Source organism: Octopus bimaculoides, chromosome 5 (genome assembly GCF_046866305.1).
Source record: "Octopus bimaculoides isolate indiv1 chromosome 5, ASM4686630v1, whole genome shotgun sequence".
Lineage (NCBI taxonomy): Eukaryota > Metazoa > Mollusca > Cephalopoda > Octopoda > Octopodidae > Octopus > Octopus bimaculoides.
In genome coordinates this window covers 5,506,331-5,527,814 of record NC_142932.1, presented here as the reverse complement: position 1 = coordinate 5,527,814, position 21,484 = coordinate 5,506,331, and the positions used below count along the sequence as shown (strand labels likewise).

The window sequence follows — 21,484 nt, the reverse complement described above, 5'->3', positions numbered from 1 at the left end:
AGGTTAACATACAGTCTATACACTGTGAAGATAGTCTTTGAGCCTGACAGAAACAATCATGAACTCTTTCATTATATTTCATTTAATTTTATAAATAATAAAAACTTTAAGGGGATTTAGAAAACCACTGACTTTTTCATTAGTAAGAAATTTTCAACATATTAGTTAATTAATATAAGAAGTTAGCTAATTGTATGTTGTAACAAATTGAAAATGCTTTTTTTTTTCCAAATTTCTTCCTGTTATTTTTTGTTCTGTGCATACATACTGACTGTACTTTTTGTATGGAATTGTATCAAAATTAAATTAATTATAATGATTAATATTAAAAGGTTCTAACAAAATAATGGTAGAAGGTTCTAATTTAAATGTTAACTATTAAATGAGAGGATTTGTATCATAAGACAAAATGTCCTCCAACTAGTTTGTATCAGAAGGGTTAAAGTTTTGGAAAAAATTTATTTCCCAATTCTGCATTTGATGTAAATCAAAACTGTTTTTGATATTTACCTTATTACATTTTACAATTTCATATATTTTTTGTGCAAGAAAAATGTCTTTTGTGCTTTGATGAGGTTACTTAAGAAACAGTGCTTAGCTTCAAGATTTTTAGTGTGGTGCAAATAATCCAAATAATGTCCACCTGGATCTGTTTGTTTCAAGTAACATTCCCAGATGATCTGATATTTAGCCCTGATTGCTAAGTGAATTTAATGTATAGAATATAGTATAGACCAGTATTAAGTTTGAATTCCTAGCTCCTTTGCTTCTACATATCTCGCATGATGTAACATTTAACGTAGAATTGTAACCTTTGTCTGTGCAGGATATGTACAAATACTGTTAATGTATTTGTCCTTTTGTATTGAAATTAATACATAGGAAGTGAAGTAAAGCAATATTGGAACTACTTGAAGAATAGAAAACTATTCAAGGAAACAAAACGATCCACATCACTTCTGGTATTATTCTGTCAGTTTATGTATTTCCTAAGTGTCAACATAACATTCTTCAAAACATCTATTATATACAAAGCTATTTCTATAGCATATAATTCTTCTCTATTTATATAACAAAGATAAAATTTCCTTTTTCTTTCTTGCTTCCTTCAATCCTTTCCGATTCAAGTACATTGTATCCAAATAAAGTAAAATAGAATTTTGAGTTCTTTTTAATCAATCCTTTGATAAGGAAAAATTTCTGTGTCATTGGCTACAAGAAATTTTGAAGGATGAGAAAAAAAACTATAGAATTATCATTAAACCTTTATATCAATGAAAATGGTATAAAGATCACTCATTTGAAGATGAGGTAGGTATACTGTCTGTATATAAAGAGTTAGAACAAATACGGTAATGCAGTTTATCCAATGCCAGTCCACAGCTCTTATGATAATATTGATTTATATATCTAAATTTTTTTTAGCACAAAAGACATTTTTGATAATGAAAAACGCTGTTCCTTTGGATCCATCAGTGATGTGGAGTAGGGTGACATGCTGCATGAGCAACAACATATCCTCCATACCATTCTATTTATAACCCTAAACTAGAGATAGAAAAAAAAAAACAGCCCCAAAAGCACTGAAATGACCAACAAGTATAGCTTGTGTGATAGAGACTGCCATTCATACATTGAACTATTTAACTATAGACAATGCTGTTCCAGTAGGGCACTCAACTAATATCGTCAGCCATGGTCATTAATGATAGGTGGAGGCCTAAGATATAGGGTTGTTATAGTTTCCAGCTGCCTAGTCAGGAATTCACAACATTTCCAATGGCCAGAGAGTCTGTGCAACAAGGGTGGGATAGCGCTACAAAACATCTTCTGATTCCGCACAAATTACAGACTTGGCTTACATCTGTTACATATATACTTAAGACTTAGTTGTGATCTGAACATAACCGCTTTTGACACAGAGAATCGGGAGCCCTTTTGGGCACTCTATTTTCTTTGAAAAATAGATGGTAAATGTTTTTATTTTTCATTCCCTTTCGAAATTATCCCTAATTGTGGTGTGTAGTTTTGACTGCTCCTTCTAGCGGGTTAGATGTCCTATTATAAATATATATGTATATTTGTGTGTATATATATATATATATATATGTGTGTGTGTGTGTGTGTTTATATATATGTATGTATATATATGTATGTATATATATATATATATATATCTATATATATATATATATATATATTATATTGATTTTCTTCTCACATTTCACTTCCACTACACATATCTATTTCCCAGACTTGAAGCTTTTATTTTAATTCACATATCGCTCTATATTTCTTCTTTATTAGTTTTCTGCTTTTGTCTTTCTTTCTCTTTCTATAGGCTACCCTTGACGTTATATCTACTAAGTTTTTTACAAAAACTTAGTAGCATTCCGTTCATCATTTTACACATTCATCACATTCTGCTAAAATGTCTTATCGATGAGTTTGGTTTCTTTCTTTCTCTTCCTGATGAGATTACATTGTTTCACACCATTTTATTCCTTCTGGAATAATACCAATGTTGTCTTCGAATCATGTTGGAAGTAAAAGAATTTGAATAACACCTGTGTTTAACTCCATTTGTTTATTTATATATATTACACAAAATATTTCACATGAACCCTGAGTTTCTACCTTTACAAACAAGGTGTTACGTCCTTATTACTTGGGTGACCTTTTGCTGCCCTGGTTACGGTTTATTTTTTTTTTTCCATGTTAGTTGTAAACAAGGGGAAAATACACACATACATATTTGTATGTATGTATATATATTTGTATTTGTATGTATATATATATATATATATAAATGTATGTATATATATTTGTATTTGTATGTATATATATATATATATATATATAAATGTATGTATATATATATATATTTGTATGTACATATATATATATATATATATATAGATAGATAGATAGAAACTGGCTGCTAAGCCCAGTCAGTTTGGATGATGTGGCTGTAAAACCTGGTCTTGTGTAAGTAAACATTGGAATTTTTGGGGCACACTTACATTAAAAAAACAGTTTCAGGATGACATTTTTTCTGTCAGAACGCTAAAAATAACTGATGAACAAAAAAAAAAAAAAACTAACCAAGATTCAACCAAATCAAAAAATAAACCCAAATACTAAGCGAACAAATATGAATCATCCTACTTCCATTGCGTGTGCACACACACAGAGTTGAAACGCTGTTTCAGTTTTTCTCAGCGTACAATTTTCATCATCCCACTACCAAGTATGACATCTCCCCTTACTTCCTTATTCATCTATCACCCTTTCCTTTCTCATTCATAATCACAAGAATATTATAGTAGATTATCTCGGTAATCATGGGAGCTATGCAAAAAATGACATCACCCCTTCCTTTTTCATTCATAAACACAAGAGTATTATTATAGTAGATTATCTCGGTAATCATAGGAGCTATGAAAAAAATACAAAGCCCAGCATCACCATTGGATCATTCTACACATCTGTGTAATTTTTCGCACAATTCCATCCAGCCGTTCGACCGTGAATCCCAAGACAAGAAAGAATCGCCCAAGTCAAATTTATATGTATAGATATATATATATATATGATATATATTTGGGTATGTATGTACATATATATATATATGTAATTTGTATGTGTCGTCGTCGTCGTTTAACGTCCGCTTTCCATGCTAGCATGGGTTGGACGATTTGACTGAGGACTGGTGAGACCAGATGGCTACACCAGGCTCCAATCTAAATTTGGCAGAGTTTCTACAACTGGATGCCCTTCCTAACGCCAGTGTAGTGGGTGCTTTTACGTGTCACCCGCACGAAGGCCAGTCAGGCGGTACTGACAACGGCCACGCTCAAAATGGTGCATTTCATGTGCCACCCGCACAAAAAAAAAAAAAAGTTATTTGTATGTATATATATATATATATATTTGTATGTATATATATATATATATATATATATATATATATATATATATATATATATATATATATATATATATATATATATATATATATATATATATATATATATATAGAGAGAGAGAGAGATGGAGTGAAAGGTGTAGGTAGAGGAGATAAATGGCAAACAGAGCGTTGTATGAATGAGAAAGGAAGTGGTGATAGATGAATAACAAAGGAAGGAGTAAAAAAAACCAATGAACAGCATTTGATGTGAGTATATGTGTATAAAAGAGAGGTATGTGTGTGCGTGTGTACAATGGAAATGAGGTGGTAATCTTCAACGCTGAAAATGTGCATGCGTGTAGAAGAGAACTGCATGAAACTTTACATATACACATAAATAAAACATAAAAGAATAATCCAAAATCCTTGCCCGGAAGTGGATCGATCCCAAAATCTAATCAGTTTCTGCTAGTCATGTGGCTAAACATCCCTGAAAGTTTCATCTGAATCCATCCAGCAGTTCTTGAGATATCTTGTCCATGGACAAACAAACACGACTGAATACAATACCTTTGCCTTCACTAAGGCAGAGGTAGTAAATTTGTATGGTGGAAGTATGGCTGTGTTGTTAAGTTTGCTTCTTAATCATGTGGTTTCAGATGCAATGTTGATGTAATTAACTGATGCTTTCCTGCTAAGTAAAGACGTTTCCTGTACTCAGTTTCAAGATTCTGATAGCACTTTTTGTGGTAGTCTCCAATTCATCACTCCATCTTTTTTGTTTTCATCCCTTTGTTTTGGAAACCAGTCTGTTAACTTTTTTTCACCACCTGGACATTTCAACAATTGTGTAAATTTGACAGTATCATTTAGTTATATTGGTTCTCAGATTCATCTTGTTGTTTTAGGGTCCTATATTATTCCAAACATGTTGAGCTATTTTTAACTTGTTTGCTCCATGTTTCTAAGCCAAAAGAAATATGTGTGATGATACACTAGTTGTAAACCCATCTCATACACTTACTTCTCCAAAAGGCTTATCTGCCCAAAGTAATTCAGTCCTTTTGTTTGTTTGTTTTTTTGCTTTCTCTGGTTGTGTTGTTGGTGAAGATAGGTGTAGATGTTTTTCTTCAATTTTCAAGAACTTTGTTAATTTTTTTGTTTATTTTTAGTCCTACTGTCTTGTTTTGTTATTCTAAAAAAGTTTGCAGTTCAGACACTAGTAGTATATTGTTTGTGAATCAAAAGTTAAGGGAGAAATTTGCTGTAGATTTTTATTTTGCTATGAAAAATAGATATGGGTTTCAATGTTTGTGTGATCGAATGTTAGAGGAGTTTTTAAGAAATTGATAGATATACCAGTTCTACATTTTGGCTTATTATGGCTGTAATCTTTGATGGCTTTCCTACTCTACTTATTGATCAGTTGTCAAGTGGATGCTGAAGAATAAGAATTGTATCTGGATGACTCCTAGAAATTAAAATAGATGAACATCAGAATGCCTTAATGAGAGGAGATTCAGCTAAATCATGGCATGAGAAAGAAAATACTCTGCTATAAAATGAAATTCTCACAGTGGAAAATTAGAAAAATCTAAGTAGCAGTACATATAATGCTTACTAATAAACTAATAATCAGTGTATCCAGTCCTCCTCTAGTCAGGTGTCGCACTATGCGATGCTGTGGTCATCACAATGTCTTGCCACCTTCTCCTGTCCTCTTCCCCATGGACAGCTGAGAATAAAGACAATCCTGTGGCTGCGATGTCTTTCAGCCAAGAAGTGGGTCGTCTGCCCTTCACCTTGCCAGTTATGATCGTTCGCTCAAGTCCATCCTGGCGCATGACAGGGCCAAAGAACCGTAGCTTCCGCTTCATGATGTTTCGCCGAAGCGTCATCTCGCAACCGAACTTTTCTAGTACCCAGTTGTTCGTCCTTCTCTCCGTCTACAACACTCTAAAGATTCTGTGGTAACACATTTCAAAAGCGCTCACTCTTTTCTCGTCTGCCTTCAACATTGTCCACGACTCACAGCCGTAAGTCGCAATAGAGAAAGCGGCAGCTCGAAGTAGCCTTATCTTCAGCAGCATTGACACGCCATGACTTTTCCAGATGTTCTCCATATCTTGTACCACTTGCCTTGCTATCGCGAGCCTTCTCCCTATCTCTGGTGTACTTGATCCACTGGTGCTGATTGTGGATCCCAAGTACACAAAATCATTCACTTCCTGAATCATCTCTCCGGCTATGGTGAAGTCACCTTGGTCTGTGCTGTACTTGTCTTCTTTACATTCAGGAATAGGTAACTTTGTGCACACGTCTTTCACTTTTGCGTATCATCTACAGCAATTCGTCCTTGCTGTTACTTATGAGGGTTGTGTCATCGGCGTATCTCAGATTGCACAGCCTTTCTCCGCCAATCTGCACACCACCGTCTTAGTTCTCCTTCACCGCTCTTATGATGTTTTCTGCATAGATGTTGTACAGATATGGAGACAGAACACATCCCTGTCGGACACCCCTCTCAATGCCGAGTCACTGACAGACGTTCTGGACACACTTTTTTAAGTGTGTCCAGTACTAACTTCTAAACATCTTTTTGATATGGTTACCTTTACTGAAAAGTGAATTTAAGTAATCTAAAACTACTATAGTTGTACATGTGCTATGGGATAAAGATTAAATTACCTTGTAGTTTAGAAATAAGCTTTTCCAGTTTGAATCTCATGGGGTTCTGATTTACATATCCAGCAACAAAGCCCTTGATGTTGATTGGAAATTGGACTGATTACATGTAGTGTAGATGTGATCTTATTTTAAAATTGTCTTGATATATTTGACAAAAAAAGAAAACCATTCAACTGCAGTGGAATAATAAAAGGTATCTCTTCATGTCTATTACCAACAGAAATTATGTTAAACTGAAAGTGTGATGTAACATGGCCTAAGGGAGACCATTCCATGATAATAATAAAAAAAAGACAATAGATTAGAAGAATGAATGATTTTAATGTTAAAAATTAACTTTACTGATAGGAAAATTTTTCATTTAAAAGTAAAATACAAAATATATAATAGATGGATGCATTTTATGAACTTATGATCAAATGACTTGCCTAAACTCGAATTCATTTTACAAGAAGTAGCACTTGAGAGGGACTCCTTGAAACGTATGATATTGAATCAAATGTCATTCTACATCCCTTGGTTGCATTATATCATTTAGCTTGCACAAAGGATTTAGGTGTAGGAACCAAAATTATGATTAATAGTAAAATGTTATCCTATGTGAATAACAGTATGGGTGAATCCTTAAAAAATATTGGAATAAATTTAAACTCAAAATGTATTTTTAAAAAATTTAAAAACAAGGTATTGAACTTGGTGTATATGAATAGTCAGCTCTGCTTGTGCAAGCTCCTGACATGGGGTAGTTGATTGAGCAAATTATTACACCTGCAATTTTAGCAGTTATGCTGTTACTGACTTCAAATATAGCAATTATAATATGGATTCTTCTTTACAGATAGTTGTGAGTTTCTGGTGGAGACTTTCGTGTTACTTTAACCCTTTAACATTCAGATTACTGTCAAATTTAATGCCTATTAAATATTATTTTGTATTAATCATACCTTTGAGATTTTGATGATGTGGTTGTTTATTTTTAGAATGACATTGTAAGGTAGGTGTGAGAGGTTGGATCTGGTCAGCTTGAACATTAAAACGAGTAGAATATTTTGGCTAGATATGACAGGTTTGTTTATGTGCTTAAGGGTTCAGCAATCAAGCATTTGCCTAGAACCTCCCTACCTGAAAATAAGAGTCCTTTACAAATGCAAATAACTTATCAGTAAAGTTGTATTAAGTCTCCAGAATTAAGTTTATGTCAGACATTTCTTAGAATGTTGATTTTTCCTTCTTTCCCTCAGAATTTTATTTTTCCTTGTAAAATGAATTTTTGTTTGCAAAAGTTATTCTTTGCAATTGTCTTGCATTCCTTTTTTTGTTTTTGTTTTAAATGGACCAATTCCATGATCTCTCCCTGAAAAATACAAAAAGAGTTGAAATAGGATGTATGTGAACTAAATGCTAGGTAGAGACGGACTATATGTAATCTGAACCTTTCCCCCCTTATTTATTAATTATTTTTACGGAATCCCACGTTTTACGCTATGGAGATTCAGATTCTGAAAAAAAATTGTTTGAAAAATTTCACCCCCCCCCCCAAGCAGGCTATTTACATGCTAGAAATAACAGCCAAATCTCACAAAACTAGTGTTATGGTTAGGGTCAGGGTTTGAGTTAGGGTTAGGTTTACCCTGTGGATCTATATAAAAACCGGAGGCGGGGGGTCGAAATTTTGAAATTGAGATTTTTGAAAAAAATTTTTCAGAATCGGAATCTCCATAGCCTAAAACGTGGGATTCCGTTTAAAAAATTAATAAATAAGGGGGGGGGGGGGGAGGTTCCCTTGATTGGCACTTTACTTTATCCCGATTTGGAAGTATGAAAGTCAAAAGTCGATCAGAGTGAACTCAGAATGTATGTTCTTCTAACCCTGTTCCAATAATAATGATGAATAGGTACACAAGTACATACCATATTTTGATGAATTTAATCAACCTCACTTGTAGCTAACAAGTGCTTATATTTATTAGCGAGCCTACTCCATGCTGTGAAATATTTCCTCTCTGCCTTTCCAGCTTTGTTGCTAAAACATCACCCCTTCCTTTTTGTTTAGTGTCTGGTTGGGGCAGTCGAATCGTTTATTATAACGGTCTTGCAAACTAATGGGTATTTCAACAGTACAAACACACAATGAGCTAGTATTAGTCTTTTTGAAAAAAGGTGTCATTGCCAAGTATTTTCTGTCTAGCAGAAAACATTTCATATAATTAAAAGTACTAAAAAAAAGTTTAAAATTTCATTTAGACAGTATTCTTTTAAAACTCCGTATTTATTTTGTAAAATGTCTCTTCGAGACAATTTTTTAATATTAATCTAGTTACATTTTGTACGAAGCTCTTTGCCCCCTCCTGCCTCGGACTTAGTATTCTCATAACTTTCTGAAAACAAATATTTAAAAAAATTATGTTGATGTAATGTTAAAAGAAACATTTGTAAAAAGTTTCGGATCATTCTCCTTTCCCCTCGACTTTACTCTAAACGCGTTTTAAACTGCATATTTTTAAATGGAATTGTACAGACATATGTTTTCGAGAATGTGGGATAAAGATTATGTGGGGGGGGGGGGGGGTCAGAAAAAAATACGGTTTGAGGAAACAGAAGTCGTGGTGGGGAACAGCAAACTAGTTACACCGATTCGTTTCACAAAATTGTTTGAATGCTTTCATGTTAAACAAAACAAATGAAAAAAAAAAAAAAAACAGAATAATTAAATAATTTATTAATGCATAAAGATTGAATTTATCATGAATAGTCTTGGAAAAGCTATTTGGAATGAGAATTTGGCTATGAGTGATTTGTTTCCGTTGACTGCGAAGATTCAGATGGATAGAGTGGTGTGTGATTGTTTTTGTTAGCGATGTACGAGAAGTCAAATGGCTACAACTGGGAATCGAAACTGCATCGTAGGCTCGCTGGGCAGGAATTTATTTTGGTATTCTACAGAATTTCACTTTATGGTGTTAAAAGTACTTTCTACTACCAGCATATCTCAACTGACCTGTGACCTGCTTGCTTTACTACCAAAACAAACAAGCACACGTATAAAAATTGTTTTTCGTGTTGCTGTATTGAATATCATTTTTCTATGCAAAAGATAATGAAAGGAACCCAATGGTTATATATATATATATATACACACATTATATATATATATATATATATATATATATATATATATATATATATATATAAAATGTGTGTTTTAAATTTTAACAGGAGCCATTTTGCTTAATGATTGTTTTCAAAGCATAGTTTTTGTATTTTTTTGTGTGTGGAAGTTATGAAAAAATAAATTTAAATAAATGAAGGGAAGTGGAAAAAAGTTTTATATGTATAATAATAATAAACTAGGAAAATATGTCTGAATTGTTAAAATGCATAATGTGTAATTTCCATGTGTGGATAGAGAGAAGGAGACTCACCATGTTTACGTATTTAAAGCCCCATTTTGCCGAGTTGACCGTCGCCCATACCTTCTACTACTAGTTTCTGATTGTAAATTAGAGTTAACATTGTTACGTTTCAGTGCAATTCTGGCTTCTGCCTGTTCGAATTTTTTGTTAGCTCTTGTCTGGGCCATGGCTCTGGCATTTCTTATTCTCTCCTTCCTCCTATACTCTTCATTTTGTCGAAGGATGGCCATTGAGATAGCATTCTCTTCTCGCTCTTTCCGCCTGTACTCGTCGTCCATTCGAGCCTGAGCTCTCGACAGAGCATTTTTTGCCCGCTCTCTTGCCCTATACTCCTCGTTCAAACGGTTTCGTCTTTGAGCAGCTGCATTGCGTTCTCTCTCTCTCGCCCGGTACACTGGATCATTTCGCATCCTCCTCATATTTTCAGCCGCGCGCGCTCTTGATAGTTCTTTGTTTGCAGTCCTATGTCTAACCAACAGCTCGCTCGATCTAGGTTGATCTTTGCGTACTGTTGTTTTAATCCTCGGCATGTTTTTGTTTCGTTTGCTGTGCGATCTTGCCTTTTAAATTCTGCCTGAATCCCCAGACAAGGGTCTGTTTAAAACAGCCGACACTTTGAAGTTTTTCTTTATGAAATGCAGTTTAAAAAAAAAACTTCGAGACCGTATTGAATTAGAAAACAGCAGCTCACTGCCTTGCTTGTTGGTCTAGCCTCCTCCTGTGTTTGCCATGTAGTGCCGAATAAGAGAGAGAGAGAGAGAAAGAGAGAATGCGCAGACAGTGACGAAATTGCTTTCTCTCTGCGCATACCCTCGTCTCCCTATTTAACACACACTCATGTTAAGGCGGGGATGTTGACGTAGCAGCCAGCACAATAAAACGTGCTTACAGACAGTGTCTGCTTGGATGGCTTCCATTCCTGAAATTTCTTTATTTATATTATTTACAATTGACGGATATTTGTCCTCGTCTTGTTTGTTAATACAACGTTTCGGCTGATATACCCTCCAGCCTCCATCAGGTGTCTTGGGGAAATTTTGAACCAGGGTTCTCATTCCTAAGGTATTTTTCGATGCTGCTGTTGTTATTATTATTCAGGTCACTGCTTGAAATTGAACTCGGAATCTTAAGGTTAGTAGCCTGCACTCTTAACCACTACGCCATATGCAATACTAACTTCAGGAAACCTGCCAGTCACCTAGTCCCCTACCGATCTGGTGGACACAGTAACCAAATTGCCTACATTCTCGCCGGAAAAAGGGAAAGATGGCTGTTTATAAATGCCTTCCCAGGTGAAGAATGTACCCCACAGCATAAACTAGTAGTTAGCGACTTCTGGATCAGGGCTAAATGGATGCCCAGAAGACGACCAGCATGGTGGACAATGGTCTGAAAGCTTAAAGATCCTGCGAATGGACAGAGATTTAGAAACACATTACTCGAAGCTTTTGATGAAATAGAGGGGGATATAGCATCACATCATGTGGCAGACAATTGGAGGTTTCTATGGGACAACCTGCTGAGGGCCGCTGACCAAATCTGTGGATGGTGTCAAGTCCCTTCTCTACCCAAGGTAACCTGGTGGTGGAACAATGTTGACTGGGCCATTAAGGAAAAGAAACCCTGGAAGAATGGTGGTAGCAGGGAATTGTATCAGACTGCCAGAAGAGAAGCTAGGAGACAGGTTTACTTAGCCAGAGGGGAAGCAGATAAGAAAAAAATTTGCCAATGTTCTGTGCCGTGAGGACCAAAGACTTGAAGTGTTTTGTGTTGCAAGACAGTGTGTGAGAGAGAATCGTGATGTCGTAGGTGAGAAATGTGTCCACTTGGATGATGGTTCCTTTGCACTAAACAAGGCTACAAAGAGAGAGGTCTGGAGATGTCACTATGAAAGGTTACTCAATAAAGAGAATGAATGGGAGAAAGAGAATCTGCCAAATGTCGACCCAACAGAGGGACCAGCTATCCTAATTGACAGTACCTTGGTAGGTAAAGCAATTAAGGGTATGAAGACAGGGAAAGCTACACCAGTCATACCCAATGACTGGTGTAGTAGCACCATAGTCAACTGCTACAAAGGTAAAGGTGACCCTTTAGATACAAATAATTACAGAGGTATCAAGTTGTTGGATCAAATAATGAAGGTCACGGATAGGGTCATAGCCCAACTAATTAGGGAGAGAGTCAGTCTAGATGAGATGGGTTCGTGCCAGGGAAAAGCACCACTGATGGTAAGACAGCTGCAGGAGAAATACCTAGCCAAGGATAAACCTCTGTACCTGGCTTTCATTGACATGGAGAAAGCTTTTGACAGGGTCCCCCGATCCCTTATCTGGTGGTCAATGAGGAAACTAGGGATAGATGAATGGTTAGTGAGAGCTGTGCGAGCCATGTGCAGGGATGCTGTCAGTAAGTTGAGGGTTGGCAATGAGTACAGTGAAGAATTCTGGGTAGGGGTCCACCAAAGATCAGTCCTCAGCCCCCTCTTATTCATCATAGTCCTCCAGGCAATAGCAGAGGAATTCAAGACAGGATGCCCCTGGGACCTTCTCTGTGCTGATGACCATGCTCTAATAGCTGAGTCACTATCAAAACTAGAGGAAAAGTTTCAGGTGTGGAAGTAAGGATTAGAATCAAAGGGCTTTAGAGTCAACCTGGCTAAAATCAAAGTCTTAAAAAGTAGGAAAGCAGACAAACCACAAATCCCTTCAGGTAGATGGCCCTGCTCAATCTGTGGAAAAGGTGTAGGTAGAAACTCCATAAGATGTACTCGGTGTAAGCTATGGACACATGAAAGGTGCAGCAATATCAAAGGAAGGCAGATGCTCAGGAGCAATAAACACTGAAAATGTGCAGAGAACAGCTTCTGTCACATTCCAGGGAGAAAAACTACAAGTAGTTGATAGCTTCCGTTACCTAGGTGACCAAGTCAGTAGCGGGGGTGGATGCTCTGAGAGTGTAGCTGCTAGAATAAGAATAGCCTGGGCAAAGTTTAGAGAGCTCCTACCTCTGCTGGTGACAAAGGGCCTCTCACTCAGAGTGAAAGGTAGACTGTATGATGCATGTGTATGAACAACCATGCTACATGACAGTGAAACATGGGCTGTGACTGCTGAGAACATTCATAAGCTTGTAAGGAATGAAGCCAGTATGCTCTGCTGGATGTGTAATGTCAAAGTTCATAAACGACAGAGTGTAAGCGCCCTGAGAGAATAGTTGGACTTTAGAAGCATCAGATGTGGTGTGCAAGAGAGACAACTGCGCTGGTGTGGTCATGTGTTGTGAATGGATGCGGACAGCTGTGTAAAAAAGTGTCACACCCTAACAGTTGAGGGAAGATGTAGACCCAGGAAGACCTGGGATGAGGTGGTCAAGCACGACCTTCAAACATTGGGCCTTACCGAGACAATGACTAGTGACTGAGACCTTTGGAGATATGCTGTACTTGAGAAGACCCAACAAGCCAAGTGAGACCATAACCTGTGGTGTATAACCAGCCCACTTATGATTACCTTTCATTCATTGGACAATAAACTTTGCTTCCGAACATGTTCGTTGCCAGGGCTGCTGACTGGCTCCCGTGTCGGTGGCATGTAAAAAGCACCATTTGAGCGTGATCGTTGCCAGATCAGATTGGAGCCTGATGCAGCCTGCTGGCTCGCCAGTCTTCAGTCAAACCGTCCAACCCATGCCAGCATGGAAAGTGGACATTAAATGACAACGATGATGATATCATTCACACATGGCAGTTTGTGAATAATATTCTTAATGTCAAGTTTTACTTACTCATGGTCAATTTGATACTTCACCACTAATTCAGTTTTTTGCACTATGATGAACCAGTGGTAAGCTTTTGGTTCAGTAGAAAAAAAGTTATGATAAAAGATGTAGGGCCAAAAATGGGAGAGTAATGCCCAATATTTACTTGGACTTGTAATTTCTCAGTTGTTTGAAAAGCAAACTATACTTTAATTATCTGTATGTAAAAAACTGAGGATGTGTGTGTGTAAACTCACATAACTTCTGAAGTTCGCAACTGATTTTCTCCAAATTGTGATCATACATTGCTTATGTTCCAGAGATGGTTTTAGACTCTTAAAATTTTTCACATGATGAGTAATGGGGCCCCCGAGGGCAGAAAAACCCCTTTCATGAGTAAACAATGTGAACGATCTCATAACTTGGTTGCTTTGTTGGTTCAAGGGACATTACTCTTAATGACATACTTATGTTGATTTCTCTAGCTCTCTATATATTATATTATATAATTTTATACAGGGTGCATAAGGTATTTGAGGACATACCTTTCTTGGGTCATTGCTGCATTTTTTGCTACCTGTGTATAATCTTTGTTTCAGAAAATAATAATGGTAGACCATCAGCTTTCTCAAGAAATGAAGAGGCATGCTGTTATTGTGGTTATAAAGGCTGAGCGTATACACATACATACATACATATAGATATATACATACATACACACATGTATATACATATATATATATATATATACATACACATACATGCATACATATATATTTATATACATATATACCGTTCATCATCGTTTAACGTCCGCCTTCCATGCTGGCATGGGTTGGACGATTTGACTGAGGACTGGAGAACCAGATGGCTGCACCAGGTACCAATCTGATCTGGAAGAGTTTCTACAACTGGATGCCCTTCCTAACGCAAGCCACTCCGAGACTGTAGTGAGTGCCACTGGCACGAGGGCCAGTCAAGTGGTACTGGCAATGGCCATGCTCAAATGGTGTTTTTTACGTGCCACCTACACTGGCAACAACCTCGCTCGTATATTTTTCATATACATATATGTATAGACATAAATATATCTTTACATATATGTATATATATATATATATATATATATATATATATATATATACACATATATATACATACATATACATTGTTGCATATATATATATATATATATATACACATACATATATACATATCCGTATATATACACTCATCTATATATACATATACATATGCACTCATCTATATATATATATACATATAAATATACATATATATATGCATATATATTCATATATACACACACATATATATACACACATATATACGTATACATATATATATATATATACACATACATATATATGTATACATATATATACACATACATATATATATGTATACATATATACACATACATATATATGTATATATATATATATAAAACAGTCTGTACAAACATTCCTCATATATTACTACTGAGTAATTTGCTATTTATTCTTTGCATCAATCTCTTGTCAAAACTGCTGAAATTACAAGGCTTTTTGTTTTATATAAAAGTGTAATAAAATTTAGAGAAAGTCAGTATTTTCACTTAGACATATGACATTGTAAGGTCAGCTGAAGTTACTGACTATTGAACCACCTTTAGACTGATTTTAGTAATTTGTCATTCCCTCGTGCCAGTAGCACGTAAAAAGAACTATCTGAACATGATCAATGCCAGGACTGCCTGACTGGCTCCTGTGCCAGTGGCATGTAAAAAGCACCCACTTCACTCTTGGAGTGATTGGCGTTAGGAAGGGCATCCAGCTGTAGAAACTCTGCCAAAGCAGATTGGAGCCTGGTGTAGCCATCTGGTTTCACCAGTCCTCAGTCAAATCGTCCAACCCATGCTAGCATGGAAAGCGGACGTCAAACGACGACGATGATGATGATGATATATATACATATAGATAGCTAGATAGATACTATTCAAGAAGAGTGGTCCCGGTGCGCGCACTCGCACTAGCTAGTCGTGACTAGTCGATCCTACAACGACTATCTAGAGCGAATGCACAAAACATGTAAGAGGTTTTTTTTTAAAGTAAATAATTTTTTTTAAAACAAAGCAAATAAAACACAGTAAATAATTTTCTTTTGTTGAATCTTCCCCATCTTACTCTTAAAACGTCTTTTTTACGTTCTTCCAGGGAGTATTTTGGTGTCATATCTATTTCAGTAATCCCATTGTACAACTCCAACAATCAGAATATATAGTCCTCCCTGGTTTGATAAATTTTTTAATAAGTGGGAGAAGAGTTTCATAAGAACGGTCAGGTACAAAGACTAAAACCTATTTTTATCCTCTCTATCCCAGCCTCCGTTGTATTTGCGCTTGCACATCATAGATTCATCTATTTCTACGATGTGCCCAAGTCCACCAATTTGGTAGGGGTTACGCAAAAGATAATTACTTGTAATGCCCCTCATGTACTGATTATTTACTTTGTTTAGAAAAAACCCTCATACATGTTTTGCGCATGACGCGCACTCGCACTAGATAGTCGTAGGATCAACTAGCCACGACTAGCTAGCGCGAATGTGCGACTGCGCGCACGGGGACCACTCTTCTTGAATAGTACTATGTGTATATATATATATATATATATATAATGTGTTTATGAGATATGCATACATACACACTGGTTGTGCTCCAGCATAGTGCAGTAAATAAGTCTTATTTCATGATAAATCTTTTCAGTTTCATGAGAAAGCTGAGAAAAGGTTATATACATGCAATATCTATCCAACTTCAATTGTACGGCTTTGATATTTAAAATAGCATATTCTGTGTCAAACACTGTATGTATGTGTCCGTCCGTCCCTTCATTCTCTTGTAATATTTCAGGTATGGAAGGAGTTGAATATTTTTTGTTTCCCTACTTGCATCAGTTGTGTATATGAGTTACCTCCCCTCATACGCCCGTTTGTCTTGATTATTTGGGGTTCCTACAATCAAGTATTGTTTTTTATTATAATTTCATGCATTGTAAGTATCGACCTCAGTACCTGACTAGTACTTTATTATATGAACCCCAAAATAAATGAAAAGCAAAGTTGCATTTTTTCCGATGCTGTAAAGCTTCTTGCAAATACACACTCCTGCTACAATCATCTCCACTTCAAGTCTCAAGTGTGTACGTGGTCACTTGAAATGCTAGAAATAACAGCCAAATTTCTCTCAATCACACATTACTGTTTTACAAAAATACGCGTTGGTTAACCTGGTCTGGGATCCCCACCACATAGGAAAAAGGCTGGATGGTCATGTTCGAATGTATGAACCAATGAAAAAGGCCCTACAGTCTAAATGAGGAATGGACAACTTTCGTCAACTGGGGGCCGCATCGTACCATTTCCAAGTGGAAGAGGGCCACATGATAAAACACATATGCATGAAATATTATTTGCCCATTTTACACTGAATTTTTTGCAGTTCTTAATTTTTATTTATCTTACTAGTGTAAATAAATTATAGTTTGAAATATTGATGTCAAAAAAAAAAAAAAGGAAAAGGAAAATTCATTGATATTTTATTAAAGAACAAATTTCATTCTCTGTATCAATGAGATTTTTGCACATTGACATTCTTTACCATATTTTCAATATTAGGTAAAATTCGAGATGTCGCTACTCTTAGGTTATGCTGCAAATTAGTAACCTCGGAACTCGTCGAGGGCCACAGGTTGCCCATGCATGGTCTATGTTGTCATTCGACATGCTAGAAATAACAGCCGAATTCCCTCGAATTACACCTTACTGTCTTAGCTAGAAATCGCTTTGTTTTCATGGTCCTAAGTTCACTCCACAGGAAAAAGTTAGAATAGTAATGGCTTGAATGCTTTTGATCATGGCATTGCTAACTCAGAGATGACTTAGGTTTCATTAAATAATAACCTTCACATTGTGTGTGGTTGCTTGCTTGCTGTCTCTCAAAGCAAAATTCTTGTTATGAATCAAAAGTTGAATGGGACAATCTAAGTTCATAACTCAAAGAAATTTACATCTTTGAATTCTTTAGAAATACTCAGATTAGGAATTTATTTCTTTCCACTTTGTGTCTTTTAGGTGGCGCTTAAGGCTTTCATTCTCTTTGTCTGTCTGTCTGTCTGTCTCTCTCTTTCTCTCTCCCCTCTCTCTCTCTCTCTCCCCCTCCCTCTCCCTCCATATTGCTCCGTCTATGAGGTTTGAACCAAGTTTCCCTTTTTCCAAGTGAGGAACCACTACTTTCACAAGGTGTTGGTGATTCTTCTGACTGTTTGAAGTTTCTGCAATCAGAAGTTCCTTTCTTTGTATTTCTTTCTATTTAGCCTCAGTTGACTGGCTTAGTGCCTAACCTTCAATGAATGAAGTAGGGCCTTAGTTTTCTGTCAGAGCTTCTTTATCCTAGACCAGTGATTCGCAACCTATGATCCACAAAAGTAGTACTGGACGTCTGTGAAATAAATTCAAAATTTCATATATATATATATATATATATATATATATATATATATATATATATATATATATATATATATATACATATATATATATATATACATGCACACACACACACACACATATAGTGTTGATTTCTATGCCTCTATCTCTAAGGAACTGCTAGATAAAGCCCTCACCTTCGCAATCAAATTTATAGAAATTAGTACACAAGATAAGGACATGTACATGGGTGTGAGGGCACGCATTTGTATGTATGGACTGGTGCGCTTATGTGAATACTATGGACATTTTTACTCCCTTACCTTTACTCTCTATCCCCTGACTTAGCGGTCATTCTAATAGCTCCTTTGTCTTAATAACGGTCAACCACACAGTAATTTCCCTTTGTTTAACAGTCATTTGCATAGCAATTTTCAATGGCCAGATAACTGAAGAGATGGCGGCGTGGGTTTCCGCCCCAACATCCGATACTCGGAGTTTTATCATGGCTACCAAATAATTGTCACATATTTTACAGATAAGTGACTATGACATAATATACAAAATGACTCATTACATAACCTAAACCTCCACACTGACTCATTTCACAAGCTCCACATAATAAAACAACGGCTATCTAGTCCAACGAAAATGCTTTTTCTTGTATTTGTTGCTCCATTCTCCAAGTAAATATATATACACACACATACACAATCATATACACACACCCATACATACATACATATATATATATATATATACACAATCATATACACACACACACACATACATACACACACACACACATATATATATATATATATATATATATATATATATATATACACAAATATACGACAGGCTTCTTTCAGTTTCCATTTACCAAATCCACTCACAAGGCTTTTGTTGGCCCAAGGTAATAGTAGAAGACACTTGCCCAAGAATGCCACGCAGCTTGCTTACTAACCACATGGTTCTGGGTTCATTCCCACTGCGTGGCATCTTGGGCAAGTGTCTTCTACTATAGCCTCGGGCCGACGAAAGCCTTGTGAGTGGATTTGGTAGGCGGAAACTGAAAGAAGCCCGTCGTATATTTGTGTGTGTATATATATATATATATGTAAATATATAAAAACAAAAAGATAAAGAGAGCAAAGGTAAGGTTGAAGAATTTTATGGATAGTCTTACAGCTGTTTCTGGGAAGATCCAGTGCTTCCCTTCATCGGAGACAGAAAAAAATAAAGTAATCTATTATTATATCCATAGGCGGATATTTTTAGTATGAAGTGGTAAAGAGTGTGGTGTGCTGAAAAAAGAGAGAACAGTACTTGAAGTGTATGAATGAAACTACACTTCAAGTACTGTTCTCTCTTTTTTCAGCACATCACACTCTTTACCACTTCATACTAAAAATATCCGCCTATGGATATAATAATAGATTACTTTATTTTTTCTGTCTCCGATGAAGGGAAGTACTGGATCTTCCCAGAAACAGCTGTAAGACTCTATCCATAAAATTCTTCAACCTTACCTTTGCTCTCTTTATCTTTTTGTTTTTATGTTTAGGTATACAGCACTTACTCGGTATTACCTGTATCCTCCGGGGTTTGGTTAAATCCAATACCCTCCTCAACCATATATATATATGTGTATATATATATATATATATATATATATATATATATATATATATATATGTTTGTCCCCCCAACATCACTTGACAACTGATGGTGGTGTGTTTATGTCCCTGTAACTTAGCAGTTCGGCAACAGAGACCAATAGTGGAAGTACTAGGCTTACAAGGAATAAGTCTGAGTGGTTGGCGTTAGGAAGGGCATCCAGCTGTAGAAACTCTGCCAAATTAGATTGGAGCCTGGTGTAGCCATCCGGTTGCACCAGTCCTCAGTCAAATCGTCCAACCCATGCTAGCATGGAAAGCGGACGTTAAACGATGATGATGATGATATATTATATATTTGTATATACATTTTTATTCGGCTGTTTAAATGTTTTGCCCCCAAAATGCATTATACAATAAACTGCTAAAATTATAATGAAAAAGGAAAAGAAAAGAAAATTCAACTTATTCATTTTAGTCTTAAAAAGAATCTAAATTGTATAAACTTTTATAATTAAGTCAATATTTTATCTCAGTATTCCAGACTGTGGATATTTGTTTAGTGCTGACCCAGACTCTTACTTTGTTACCACATATTTGTATTTAACTAACTTTCACCTTTATCTTTCATATTTCCAGAATTGATTAAAAAATTATCTTTAAACTGAAGAAAAAAAAATGCTGGAAATTTATTGCAGCCAACTTATTCTACTTTACTTTTTTCCTTATAGTTATGTAAAATAAATAGATTTTGAAAATGTAGAAATAGAGCCTTGTGTCTTTACAAAAGAAACCATACTCAATTCTTTCATTTATAAAAACAGGTTCTCACTGAAGATATAAACTTCTGGGTTCTGGGATTGTTTTTTTTTTTTTTTTACATAACTGCATTTGCTTTAGTTTTTAATCAATTATTTTATTCCAAAGTTTCACCGTCTACATTTGCTGTATAGTTTTAAAAATCTGGTCATTAGTATGAAGACTTTTATAAGAACATTTTTACTACTGGCTTGCCTTTGTTAGCATCTTTGAAATAAGCACATTAAAACAGTCTAGTTATCCACTGTCTAGATGCTTGCATGAACTCACACACACGCTATCATTTATTTGTTCATTGAGCACACAGTCTCATTGTGTTCTCTCCTACTAGCTGATATACTGTTTTAGGACACTTGCTTAAGGATATATAAATATGTGTATGTGTGTATATTCTTCTCTACTTTTTATGATATGTAAAAGATATTAATGGTGGCTGAGTTTGTCTTTCATTTCTCTAGTGTCAATAAAATAAATACCAATCGTTTGACTGAAAGCATTTTAGTATAGTTTCATCTCCCTCACCAAAGTTGGCTTTGTCTGTCTTTCTCCAGGAGGAAACAGAATAATTAGTGACGATGTTCTGGAATCAGTTCATGTTCTTATATTCTTACACTCTAAATTTCTTATCACTGGAAGAAAAATCCTTAAGAAGTTGTGAAACAGTAAAATATTAGAGTAATTTAATTTCTTTCCTTTTAGCTGGCAGTTCAAATCTTGATCAGATGCTTGGAACCAACTCCAAATGTGCTAGAGTTAAATCCGGTCAGGAACTGCATTGCATATTGTCATAT

At 35.7% G+C, this 21,484-nt stretch overlaps 1 protein-coding gene and 1 long non-coding RNA gene across 25 annotated transcripts in view; one reads left to right on the top strand and one right to left on the bottom strand.

Annotated features, from left to right (window-relative positions):
• The window catches only part of LOC106882136 (uncharacterized), a 104,425-nt gene that overhangs the window by 13,723 nt on the left and 69,218 nt on the right, over positions 1-21,484 (top strand). The gene's annotated exons all lie outside the window — the stretch shown is intronic.
• LOC149135408 (uncharacterized) lies at positions 6,900-10,770 on the bottom strand. The gene is made up of 2 exons (XR_016241820.1): positions 10,021-10,770; positions 6,900-7,952 (listed from the first exon to the last, which is right to left on the bottom strand). It is a non-coding gene; the product is annotated as an uncharacterized LOC149135408 (long non-coding RNA).